We start from the raw sequence: 12942 nt of genomic DNA on the forward strand, positions 1-12942 counted from the left end.
ACTCACTCAGTTGGACAAGTCACACTTACTGTATCGTCACTCACATCACTTTTTGGCACTTTTAACAATAATTTGCTGATTTTAACCACTAACTCTCCCTCACCCCCAACTTTCTCAGAAAACAACTTGTTCAGAATCTGGAATGCTAAATTTGGATCCTGTCAAGTCATGACAGCTTAGTAAAAACTGTTCCGCAGTATTACTTATAAAAGCTTTTCCATTTCGAGACATTTAAGATTTCCTTTAAAAAACTACTTAAACTAGCATGTCTTAATGTCATTTCACCAGGCAACCTAAGAAGAGGGTTATGCATTTTAAAGACCTGACATTTCTACTTTCAGCAGCAAAAATTCTTTTGTTCTTAAGCGCAGAGATACTGGAAGTTTCCTCTTGCTGTAAATCTGTAGCATTCTCTTGAGATAGGCTTTTTACGTAGAAAACCAAAATACACCCGGTTTTCTGGCCAGTTTGTAAAATTGTTTTCTTGGAGTCTAGTAACAGTAATTCAAAACACTTCAGTGTTTTTCCACACAAAATGAAAAACTGTCCTCGTAGAATGAAAACTGTGAAGGCCTCTCAAGTGCCAGGTTTTCAGAACTGCCACTGATGGTTGTGTTTCCTGTGAAGTACGGCCAGTGAGGGGACGTCCGCCTAAATGTGGTTTAAGCTGGAGGAGAGCGCATTAAAAGGAAGAAGGTCGCACATGTAAATATATACAGGTAGATTACATATCCGTTTGTGAGATAAGCATGGAAGCAAGACCCTGAAGTAGCGTAAGGAAGGCGCGGGGTTCTGCCCCTGTGGGAACTGCTGGTCCTACGTGTCTGGCCGAACCAGCCCGCCGGAGCGTGGCACCGCGCTGCAGCCTCCGGCGTCGGCCCTGCAGCCCCCGCCTCCTGCAGGAATTGCATCTCTTCCTACGGCCTCCTCCGCCCTTTAGGAAATCCTTCTCCCCTCTCTGGGGAGACGTTTAGCTCTGCGAACCTGCTGCCCCGTCACCGCTTCGCTGGGGCAGAGATGAGCTCAGGTCTTTCCCTTTTGACGTAAATCAGCAGTTGTGGCAGCCAAGGAGGGGTGGCTGCGTACAGCAGGGCTTCTGCAGGGAAATCTGGGAGGCGGCATTCGGGCAGGCATGTGTGTCTGCCTTGTTGCGCGTTGTCTCATATCTTTGTGTTTTCTTTCTGTGCAGGGAAATTACAGTTTGCTTTCACGGCCTCCTAGCCCGTCCTATTGATCATATTGACCATGGAGGAACATAGACTAGACGTGAAGCCTTCTGGATCCACAGTTGCGTCTTCCATAGCACTGATTCTGGAAAACACACGCTCAACAGTCATCGGTCCCTGAAGAGAGCGTGACTTGTACTTTCTCTTCTTCTGTGCCACCCACTCTGGTTTTTTTTTTCTTCACTGAGAGATAACTATCTTGTTAAGACTCAGCAGCCAATTGTCACTTGAGGAATGTACTGTGTCAAAGCCCTGCAGACCTCTGGATTTTTTTTTTGTTTCCCCTCCCCTTCTGCTTTCTTTTCTTGCCTTCAGTTTTATTTATATATTTTGTTATTTTCTCTCCTCGTCCCCTGGCTGTCACTGCTGCATCGCAGACAAATGCTGATGATGGAGCACTCCACATCTTACCATGGACGCCAGGCCAGGTGCCGCAGCAAAGAACCCAGATCCTTTGGGCTGCCTATATACATTGCTGAAGTGACATTTTACACAAAACGTGCCATTGCAGTGATAAAATATATTTTTTTTTCCTTGAATGGATAATGGATTATTATCTCCTCTGAAAGGTGCATACGTGTGCTTGTGTGCGTGTGTTTGCGTGCGAGTCACCTCGTGTGTAGAACTGCCTGTGAATGTGCCGAAGACATCTCTGGAAGTGCAGGAGTCCCCTGTCATATGAATAGCCCAATAGCTCGTGTCTGCAATGGTAGCAAGAACACACATATGAAAAAATGTTTAAATTTCTGTATCTATAAGTGTATTTTTTAGCTGCCACACTAACCTTTATGAGTAATTCTGCAGCCTGAAACGGGGGCAATTTCAAGTTAGTTTTGGAGTTGTGGATTACGGGATCCATAAGGGTGCTAAAGATTTTCATAAGTGTCATTTGTTCGTACTAAGGCCCTGTTCATGATCAAGACCTTTCTCAATGGCAAGGTGATGGAGGCATCCACTGCTAACCCCGAACAGAATTCTTAAATAGTCTTTTTTTATCTGCAAAAAAAATGATTTTAAAGACTTGTTGAATGCGAACAAATATATGCAATGCTTCCGTTCACAGAAGCACCTTGCTCTGTGTGCAAGCTGTGAAAACTTGTAACGTAATAATCAAAACACTTCATTTGCTCCCAGCACAGTCAAGGAACGAAAACGCAATGAGACCTGTAAGGTTACAGTAGTTAGCAAGAGAGTTGTGAAACGTGTCCTGTTCCTCGTGTGGGTGATGAAGGGTTGGTGAAGTGCAGGAGAAGGCACTCTTTCTTCTGTGGCCCGAGGAACGGTGCTGCGATTTACTGGTACTACCTAGGAGAGCCGCCTGTGTTTGGAGAATTGAGCGTTACCGTGCAGCGCACAAGCTAGTTTGGGTGGAGCTGTGCGCCAGAGCCGGGGGACGTCGGGCCGCTGGAGCGGGGCAGGCGATGCTCCCCGGGGCAGGGGCAGGGGGCGGCCGGCGGCGCCGTGCTCGGGGAGAGCACGGCCTTGACCAGAGCCGTGACGCGGTGTCCCAAAGCTGCTCCTGCGTCCTCCTCCTCCTCCTCACCGACCCTCCGAGTTCGGCGGTAAGCGCGATCCCGACGGCGGAAGGGCGCGAGGGCGGCCGCGCTGCCGGCAGAGGCTGGGCACGGCCGGGCCCGGGAAGGTGCCAGCCCGCTGCCCAGGCTGCTCCGCACGGCGCCGGGGGCCAAGGCAGAGCGGGGGCCGCCGCGCTGCTTCCCTGCCGGGGAGGGCACCACCGGGACTGTCTCGCATGATAAGCCTCTGTTTGTTAAGAAATTGTCCTGCTCACACACCACTGGTTGATGTTTGTCCAGGTTTCTTGCTGTACTAATTTTGTGATGGATCTTATGTATTAAAAATATATATGTATAAAATACAAAAGGCTGGTAGGTCGCCAGCAAACAGGACTTAAAAAAGCAGTATTTTTCTTTTATGTGACATTTTCATAACCAGAAAAAAAAAAAAAAATCTGAAATACTAATCAGACAAATAAGAAGAGAGTGCATTTATTTTTTTGTATCACTGCAAGTATGTTGGGATATGCAAGGACTGTGGTTAAAATTAGAATGTATGAGGCATATTATAATTTAGTTCATACTGAAAAAATCTAACAGCATTTCTTGGTTCGTGCATTTGAACGATCTCTGGGTTAGATATATAGATTTTTCTATTTTGTTTTAATTTGTAATTTTTTTCCCCCTCCATGAATTTTAGGTACACATAACTTATGTCATTTATTTATGGTCTTTTATACCTAGTTTGTAAAATTGTAAAATAGCAAACAATGCAAACATTTGCATTTGAAAATAATAAAGTAGTTGCTGTACAAACCTGAAATGGACTATTTCTAATTATTGTGTGTGTTTTTAGTTTAGTGTTTATCCCCAACAGACACGAATACAGAACTCAGAGTAATAATCCTGCTGTTTGCCCCAAAGGGATTAATTCTCTTCAGTAGATTTCACAGGAGCGCACTCCTGAAGTTCACCTAAGCTGCGTAGCTCCCGCTTGTACCTTAAAGCACATCCCTTGTCCTCGGACGAACCGTCCCGGCTCACGCGCTGTGCTGACTGCGTGTGAGCTGGGCGGGATGCTGCAGCCAGGCCCACCTTGGGAACGATCTCAGTGATTCCTCCTTGGAGACCAGGTAGTATCCATGGGCACCACACCCCGGGAAAACCTGCAGGATCATAATGTTGTTTCCTTTGCGGGGCTGGGATGGGCTGGGAATAGTCTCCCTGCCCATCTCCAGTGAGCACGAGCTGGACACTGGTGGATGGAGGGGCGGAAGGTGAAAGGAGCAGGAGGGAGGGGACGGAGAGGCTGAGGGGCAAAAAGCAAACCCGCGGTGTGAGAGTGTCGGGAGCAGCAGAAAATGGAGAGGGACAGTTTCTGTGACGAGGGCTCCAAGCCAGAGACTCAGAGCATGGCTGTTGCATAAAGGATATTGCTGTGTAATGGTAACACACGTATGGGCGCGTGCTGCGTAGCCCGTGCCAAGGGTGTAATGTCCTTAACTGTCGCTGCTTTACAACGCTGCTGCTTAGTTTAGGATATACAGGCTTTCTGGCACTTTATCTGAGTTATATAGGTACACAGTTCATGGGTACCGCAGACAGGATGGTGGCTCTTTTAGGAATTTTCTTAAGCTTTTGACTTGTCTATTTGAAACATAGTATGAAGCAAATTCTTCTTGGGAAAGATTCCAGAGGTACCAGCAGAACCGTATCGTACAGCATTGGTCCTGCTGATGGCACTGGGTTATTGTATTTTTAAAGCAAGTTCATTGTGTCCTTTTGTACTTGAGAGAGCAAACCAGCCAACTGGGTGTTTCTCTGGTGCCCTTATTCAGCCAGTCAGTGTATTAAGAAAGAATGTATTATGGCTGGAAAAGCAGATTCCATTTCACACGCACAAAGCAGTTTTACCAATTATTTAGTTTTATTGCGAAATGAAAGGCAAACCTTTACATCTTTTTAAGAAACAATTGTTTCAAAATGTCCTGTGAGGATTGAACACTTGGGTACCTTCTCTTTCTGACTCTCTGCTCTTTTTCCCTTTTAGCTCCCAGACCTAAGAAATAATCCTATCAAAACTTCTTACCCTAATGGTTTCATTTTCTTCCAATTATATGGATTTTACTGAAATATTTCCTTACCAAAAAGACATTTGTTCTCTCTCTGCCCCTCACTCTTTCCACTTATTTATACAGTAGCATGAGGCAAGTGAGTCTATTTACATATAAAGCCTATATATTTGCATCTCAGTGACAAAGTGTGTAGCTGCCCATGGACTGAGCATGGGAGGAACAGACATGGTTTATCTAGAGACATTGGGGCCGTTCTAGACACGTCAAGAAAAACAAAATAGTTTTTGACAATTGGGAAGAAAAAAATAAAAACATGTTATGCTCTAAAGCAACAACATGATTAAAAGTAGAGCTGCGTTGGAGGCCTTGACCTCCGTTATTTTACCCTTTCCTTTGCAAGGAAGTACCCTTGGGCCACTGACTGATTCTCTATTGAATGGGTTACAGACCTCCGACATATCTGATTTCTGGCAGCAGCCCTGAACATAATTCTTTGTTTACAGGAGCCTCTGAGAAAGTTACATGAATATGTAGACATTTTATTTAAAAAATAAAATTAAAACCTAAAGCATTCCATTCGAATCAGCTTAGTAAAATGTTTTCTCCATGGATGGATGGAGAGAGTAGCTACAGGAATATGCTATACTAATTTACTTTTATACATATATGCATATATATAGGGCAATTATATTTCAGTAATCTGCTGTGAATTACTAACCTGTAACCAGACCAACAAAAGGTAATGAAATCCTTATTTTTATAGTGCTCTCGAACTTATGATTCTGTCTATAAAATCTTGTAATGAATTAAATGGGCTGAGGCACTTTGGCATTAATTTTTTGAAGATTGTTCTTAACATCAAAAAAAGAGCAAGGGTCAGCAGAATTTAACCACTGTCAGGAACCTTGCTCTCCTCCCATTTTCACCAAGGTAACCTGCCTCCCCTGGGGTCAATAACTAAAATCCCAGGGCTGGGCAGTCTAGAGCTGTTAGGCAATTACAGGTGCAGGTAGGTGCATGCTGCCAACTTTTTAATGCTGCTTTGAAGCTGCTTAGCCGAGGGGTGCAGCAGCTCACGCAATGAGCTCCCGCTTCCCAGTTGGGTTTTCAGCCCTGCATTAAGTGTCTTGCAGATGAAGCTCCCAAAATGTCTCCATCCTAATCACCTGGGGGAGGGATTTTTCAGAAGCCTACCGTCACAGCAAGAAGCCATGTAAGCTCAGAGAGGTTAGAACGCTATGGAGGGACCTGCTCTGGTGCCTCTCACACCTCGGGGCCTGCTGCAAACCCTGCCCTGAGCCAGTCTCCATGAGAGCTGCCTGAGGCAGGTCCTGCCCTTGCAGGCCCTTCTTCCCTCCTGGCCTTCACAATCAGCCCTTCTCTCACCCTAAAAATATCACAGGGATGGTGCCTTTCACAAAAGGTGTCTTGCCTCCTCCTCACTAGCAACAGTGGTCTAGCCTGGGCCTCCTGTCATCTAGCCCGAGCAGGGTCATAGGTACAGGAGGGTCCTTCAGCGAGTGAGGGGACAGGGGGGTGTCCTCTGTCCTGGGAGTTGCTCTCTGAGCTCCCGCTGATTTGAAGGCTGGGGGGGGTCATTAGCTCTGGGACAGCATCAGCATTTAGGTTGTTTCAGCAACTGTGGCTGGCCAAGACATACACACCTCGAAAGTGGAAACATCTGGGAGGTGAGTGGGCATCAGAAAGAGACTTTTCAGTAGATTTAAATCCAAAAGTCCCTTAAAAACCCTGTCCTCAGATTTTCAGAGATGCTATGGAGCTCAGTGCCATCTCATCGCCATGGGCCAATGGGATCGGCTGGAAACGCAAGGAGAATCCCCAGGGAAGCAAGAGAGTGCCCAGCTCATCTGCTTACCTCGTTAATCTGTGTCTGAGAGCTTGCCTGGGACTTTCCAGCCAGCAGATTCTCAATATATGACAAGTATTAAAGAGCACTTACTTTCACCTTTTTGAAAAATCAGTTAAAACTCCCTTGGAAAAAAATGTTTCTAGAAATAAAATGGAATAATTGTAATTTTCCACACTTAAAGAGGCTTCTGGTTTGATTGAAGCAGCATAATGTGAAAGGCCTAGGAAAGGTGACACTGACAGCAATAAGAAAATAAAGATAAATGCGTTTATCTAGTCCCGCAGATGGTATGATCTGATTTCAGTGGAACTGCCTTGACTTGCATCAGCTTAAGGATCTAGTTGTAGCTACATACTACTTGAAACTTTAGGTATTTTTTATTTGTGTTTTTCACCAGAAAATATATTTTAAAGAGTGTTTTGTCAGTGACTAAAGAAGTGATAGCACATTCGGGTTGGTCTTTTTGTCTATCGTATTTTTGTATGTGGCCTTTACTCATGCAAATATTTGAAGTACATGTTTAACAGTACAAACTAATGGCATCCAACAACAGATAGGAAGGTTTCTGTGGAGTCCCGCAACTCCTCTCTTTGTCAGCTTTGTTTTCAGGTTCATATTATGATGGCAGATGGGTTTTGTTTGGCCAAATGGTTACGATTGCAATACAATGTCCCCAGAGACCTTTTTTGTCATTTTTGCAGACTCTCTCAGAGTGATCCACTATGGTTGTTGAAGAGGCAGGACATCTATGTATCATTCACCAACTTTTTGATCTCCAGTATCCACAGATGGAGGAAAGAAATGGAAAACTAAACAGCCCCCTCATGCCATTAAATGAGTGTCAGGCTTGGGCGGGCGTGCACGGTCACGACAGGCTCCCAGTCATCCAACTGGCCCGACGGACATCAGCAGCTCAGCGTTTGCCAGGATCCAGGGTCTTTTGCTGAGTTTGCTGATCCCTCACAGAGGGGAAGCCACCTAATAAGCTGGCTGTTATTTTTTTCAGAAGTACCAGCAGTGCAGTTTCTGTTGTTTCAGTTTTTGAAGGTTCACCCACGATGACGCTGTTCCACACCATGTGCACTCGTGTGGTGGCTTCCTACTGTGTGGGGTGAGGTAGAGAGGAGAGACCAAGCCAGAGGCAGGTGCTGAATATTTGCAGGCAGCATCTCCGCTCTTCCCATGCCTAAGGATACTACTTCCCTAAGTGGTACTGGCTTCAAAAACTGATGTCTAGAAACTTTCCTTACACACTTGTTGCTTTACTTTTGACCTGCTTTTGTCTTCACACCAGGCTGCAGCCTGCTAAGAGCTACATTTGACTTACCCGGGGTTTTGGAGGTGATTAGTTTTGGGGCTGATTAGTTTTGGAGCCAGTTTATCATCCTGAACAGGTGGAAGAGATCATAAAAATTTTTTAATCAGCTTTGAAAGTGGGTGTAGTTGATCCAAGAACAAAAAGCATTCACCAACTGCTAAATCCAATCAACCGTGGGTGACTGATTACTTTTAGCTTTCTTAATTGATTGACTGTGGCATTTCTATGAAGGAGTTATTCTGAAACCTAAGGAAGTCCACACAACTGTTTCAATTCTGGGAATAACTTGTAAGTTATGTGTTAAACCTGTGTTTGAGTTCAACAGTACTGAGTATTACAAGCAAAATATACAGATGGGTGTGCAAGAGCTGTGCTGTATTAGAGTGGGTGGGTTTTTTCTCTTGCTTAGTAACAAGTTAAATAGTGGGAGGAATAAATTTATGGATCCTTTGAAAAGAGATTGAGGAGTTTTTCCCAGTTCTTTCCTCCTACCTGGTAGTATCCAGCAACGGGGTTTTCAAAAAGAGGCTCCTTTCATCCCAATAAGGTAGTACAAAACTTATCTGTATCTATCCATGTGTATATGAAATTGCCTTGGATATGCACACGTGCATGAAAAGAGCTGTGTTCTGGCTGACTGGTGTGGTGCAGTGCTGAGCACCACACCGCTGCTCTCACCTCCAGTCTGCCCGGGTCTCTCTGACAGAACTGCTGCTGAAGATAACACTGAAGTTATGGTTGACGTTGCACTGACACGCCAAGTGTGCTGGTATGCAAGAGCTTGCTCTGGAGGATATGGCCATAAGGTCCCTGTGTGCATGGGCTTACCTGTCCCAGGACCACCCTTCAGAGGCAATTCAGGTAGGCTTTGTAATACCAGTGTCAGATTTTTACTGGTATTTTTACCGGCAACTACTCTTACTTGCACAACTGAAAATGAACCTGTCAAGTGCTGAAGTGCAATTTCCACAACAGTGGTGCTACCAGTGTGGGTTCTAGGGCAAACTATTAATGTCACTATAGTTTATTTTCAACACAGTAAGACAACTCCAGCTGGAAAAGAATGTGCATATTACACAGGGATGCTTTTTGTATGATACAGAGCAACCTGTTAGAAGGTGACTCAGTTTCAGACAACGGTACAAGCCCTCACTCAGAGGGACTCAGCCATCACTCTCAGCTTTCAGACGTGTCTGGTGATGGGCTTGGACCAGGGCTCTTGTGGAATCAATGCAGAACATTTTAAAAAATGCTTCTGAACCTGTGGGAATTTTTGCCACAAGTGAGCAGAGTCTCTGGGAGCAATCACCTTCCCTGTAAAGTGCAGACTTCTTCCTGATTCAGCCTCTTTTCTCTCATAACAATAAGAAACATTTTAATTAAAAAAAAATGAACTCCTCATTCTTATAAAAGAATATAAGCGAGTCATACCAATCTGTCCCTAAGCTTGCCTTAAACAATTTGGGTGGGACTGGTGAAATATTAAAATGATAGAGATTTGGTTGGTAAAATTTTTTCCCTGGGGCCACTTTTTGCTTGTGCACAGGAGTAGTTTGGTTAAGGAAAAAAGACTGCTGACATTGCATCTTTTTGCTGCCCTGACTTCAGCTACATTATTTTTGCTTCCATCTGATGTAAATGCAACTGCTTGTCTTCATCATGACCTTTGCAAAGTGTATAAAACCACCAGTGGTCAATGTGTATCTAGCCTTTGCCAGCTGTGGAAATTATCCAAGGTGTATCCCAGCTGCTGGGCATCTCTTTTAATTGCAAGCCACAATTACAGTGCTGTCATGCTCTTGGCTCCCCAGTTAGCCAACAGCCGCTTGGAAGGGGAGAAGTAGCTCACAAGGAACCAGTTCCCTGCAGATACGAAGTAATTTTTTTCTCTTTGGGCTGCGCAGCAGGGCTGGGAGTTGTTATGGTATCAGGAGATGCAAATGCTGTCTTTTTGTGAATTAATTGTGGAAGCGGTGAAAGCCCTTCCTGACCACAGTGTGCTTCCAGGCTCAACCAAGGATGCACCCGAGCCCTGTGCGTCGCAGGGCACCCTGAGGGATGGCGTTTCTGGGGATCAACAGATCTGATGCCTTGGCTGGTGCTTTTGTGGTGGGTATGTTTTGTATCATAGCTTCAGCTTGTCATTTGCTTACTAAAGGGGTGGGGGGTGGCAGTAAACAACAAAGTGTGGCTTAAATCAGAAACACCTGCAAAATCATGCTAAGTTTGTGTATCTATTTTAACTGAAAGCAGGGGCATATTTTTTTTTTAGGTTATTGTTTTGCAGTTTGTTGAAAAATGATGTGGTCTCCATTCCCTCCTCCCAAAGTTAATTGTTGTTAAACATGAAGCCAACTGAAATAAGCTTTTGTTCACAGTGGAGGAAGAAAAGCTGAATGGAATTGGTTTGTGTTCCAGAAGCGCATATGGCCAGTTTTGGGCCTGAGCTCATATTTGTATTGCATTGATCAAAGAAACGAGGTAGAGCAATAAATAAAGCCAGGGCCTGGTCTGGTCTGTTAGCAGAATCACTAGGTATGCTTGGCAGGTTTTACCTGAAATTCTTCTGCTCTCTGAAGAAACCTGCATGTTTTTATTTGAAAAATTACATTAACTGGTGATTACTCCATACTGTTATCATCAGTGCCTGTACTAGGTTTCTTCACCTGTGCTTTGGTCTTCTGTCCCTCAGCACACTCTTCCTTGATGCAGACAACCTCAAGTCAAAGCTTGTCTGGTAAAGTTCTGATTTATTGTTTTTTTGATTGCCTTCTTCCTATGCTCATCCCAAATTATTCTTATTTCCTATTCTTCAGCTCCCACTTATGTCAGGTTTTTTTTCTTTTCCATCATTAAACCTCTCTCATCTCTCGCTCTTAAATTGCCAGTAGTGAGGATTTTCCACTTTCCCAAGTCCTAAATGTACTGCTATTTTCTGGCAGCTCCTTTTTCATTACAGGAATGGAGGGGCTCGTACTTGTCATAATGACACACATCCAGAGAGCATCCCTACAGTATCTAACGCAGATACAAACATATTTTGGGAATAAATGAAAAGCAGCTCTACTTAAATTATTGTGGAAATAAAGGCAGTGTGCTGTCAGGTACTGGAGCACTTCCTCCCTTTGTTCACAAAGAAAGCAGTTGTTAAACATCATGCACATTCCTATACACGCGCTTTGTGTTCAGAGGATGAATTTGCCCCTCGTGAGTGACTGAGAAGCTGTATGTGGTATTGTCAACAGACACGGGACTGCCCAGGCAATTCCAAGTGTTCATGTAACCCAAACAGCTTCCTAGCATAAACCAGGTCACTGAATGATTTCTGTAACACTAGGTCTTATTTTCTTGCTGGAATATAAATCTCTTGTTCATCCACTGTTTTCCTTATTGGATCTAAATTTTATTGACTCTTGAACAAACTTATACTAATGCTAAGCCCTTTCTTCTTGTATTAAAAAGGGATTGCTGTGGACTTAGAAGCTTACCTTTTTGAATCAGAATGACATGTTGGTTTATCTCATAATCTTTAATATCTCATTATCAGCAGGAGCAGCATATGCAATCTTAAACTGAGCAACTGGAGGTCTTACTTGTGCACAAATGGTGTTCATTGTAAAGTCTGAGCCTGTGCAAAAATGTGCCTCTTCCACATATAATTGTGTGAACCAACATTTATCCCAGTAGATGAGGTGACTTGCAGTTGAGTATTTACCTAGGGCAGTATCGGACTGGTGGGGTCAGAGCTATGTTGTTTCATTTGTTTAATTTTTCTCCTCAGCCTCAGTGTTGCATTCTGGGGCTTTGGTTTAAGTGGAACCCAGTTAAAGCAGCTACATTTCAGCTGTGTGCACATTTGTAGATGATATTTTATATATATATAGTGCTGCTCTTTTTGTTTATATATCACTTTGTAAAGCAAACCGTATTGCTTTAATGGGATTGCTGAAGAGCACAGCCAAGCATTCAGCTCAAGAACTGTCCTTTTTGATTCATTGCTATTTGAAATTCAGTGTGTGACTGGGCAACTGAGTTGCATGGGATTTTTTTTTATGTTGCCTGAATCAAAAACTTTCTCAGTGAGAAACCATAATTTAAAAGAAAAACACACAAAACTGAAAAACCCTGTTCGTATTCTAAGGCCCAGACTTCTAGAAGTGTGAAGCAGACTTAAAGATGGCTTAAGAAGTCAGCTGGGTTTTTCCTGGCATGAAATAGCACAGAGCTGGTGTAGTTTGTCTTACAGCACTTGAGTTCACACCAAGCATCGTAAGTGGGTATAAATCTGCACAGCCCCGATGAGTTAGGAGGTTGTCTTTGCTTCAGTCTGGGCTCCGGGCGGTGAAAAGTTTGTCTGAAAGTAGGACGAGGTGGCTGGGGCAGAGCTGCAGCCAGGCTGAAAAACAAAAGGGAAGCGAAGCCAAGAAAGAGGAGGGAAAAGGAGCAGAGGGGAAAATTGTAACACTGAAATGTGGAAAAGAGCACGTTGCAAAGTTTTTCAAAGAGGAGAATTTGCTTATTTTTAGAGTTGTCATAATAAAAAGTAGAGTTATAAATTAACAATGTTCACTCTGTTCTGATTAATTAAATCCGCATAACTGTATCTACTAATTATCGTAGCAAAAGGTAATCTAAGACTGTGAAGTGTGTTGTGTGTTAAAGAGTTCAGAATGTGGACAATGGACATGAGACATCCCTGGATGCTGCCTGACCTGTGGAGTGGATGTTTGTAATGCATTGCATACATCCCTCCATGCACATTTGACTTAGGGCTGGTAGACTGCGCTGTTATTTCACTTGATTTGTGTATTTTAAAAGTCCCGGCTCCTTCCTTGCTGAAGATGAGGAGATCACTTTTTATCTTTGTTTTAATTGGATGTGAGTAAAGCAGATTCCTGACAAAGCAAAAATCCAAACATTTTTCTTTCTATTACTTTCT

General features: G+C 43.8%; 1 protein-coding gene across 1 annotated transcript in view; it reads left to right on the forward strand.

The window, feature by feature from the left end:
- EPHA4 (EPH receptor A4) overlaps positions 1-3563 on the forward strand; it is a 108604-nt gene extending 105041 nt beyond the window's left edge. Inside the window, exon 18 of the mRNA XM_033005423.2 lies at positions 1190-3563. The gene's annotated coding sequence lies outside the window, so the exon portion shown is untranslated. The remainder of the gene's footprint in view (positions 1-1189) is intronic.
- Positions 3564-12942: the final 9379 nt, after the last annotated feature.

Source organism: Tyto alba, unplaced genomic scaffold, assembly GCF_018691265.1.
Source record: "Tyto alba isolate M040663 unplaced genomic scaffold, T.alba_DEE_v4.0 Super-Scaffold_10, whole genome shotgun sequence".
Classification (NCBI taxonomy): domain Eukaryota; kingdom Metazoa; phylum Chordata; class Aves; order Strigiformes; family Tytonidae; genus Tyto; species Tyto alba.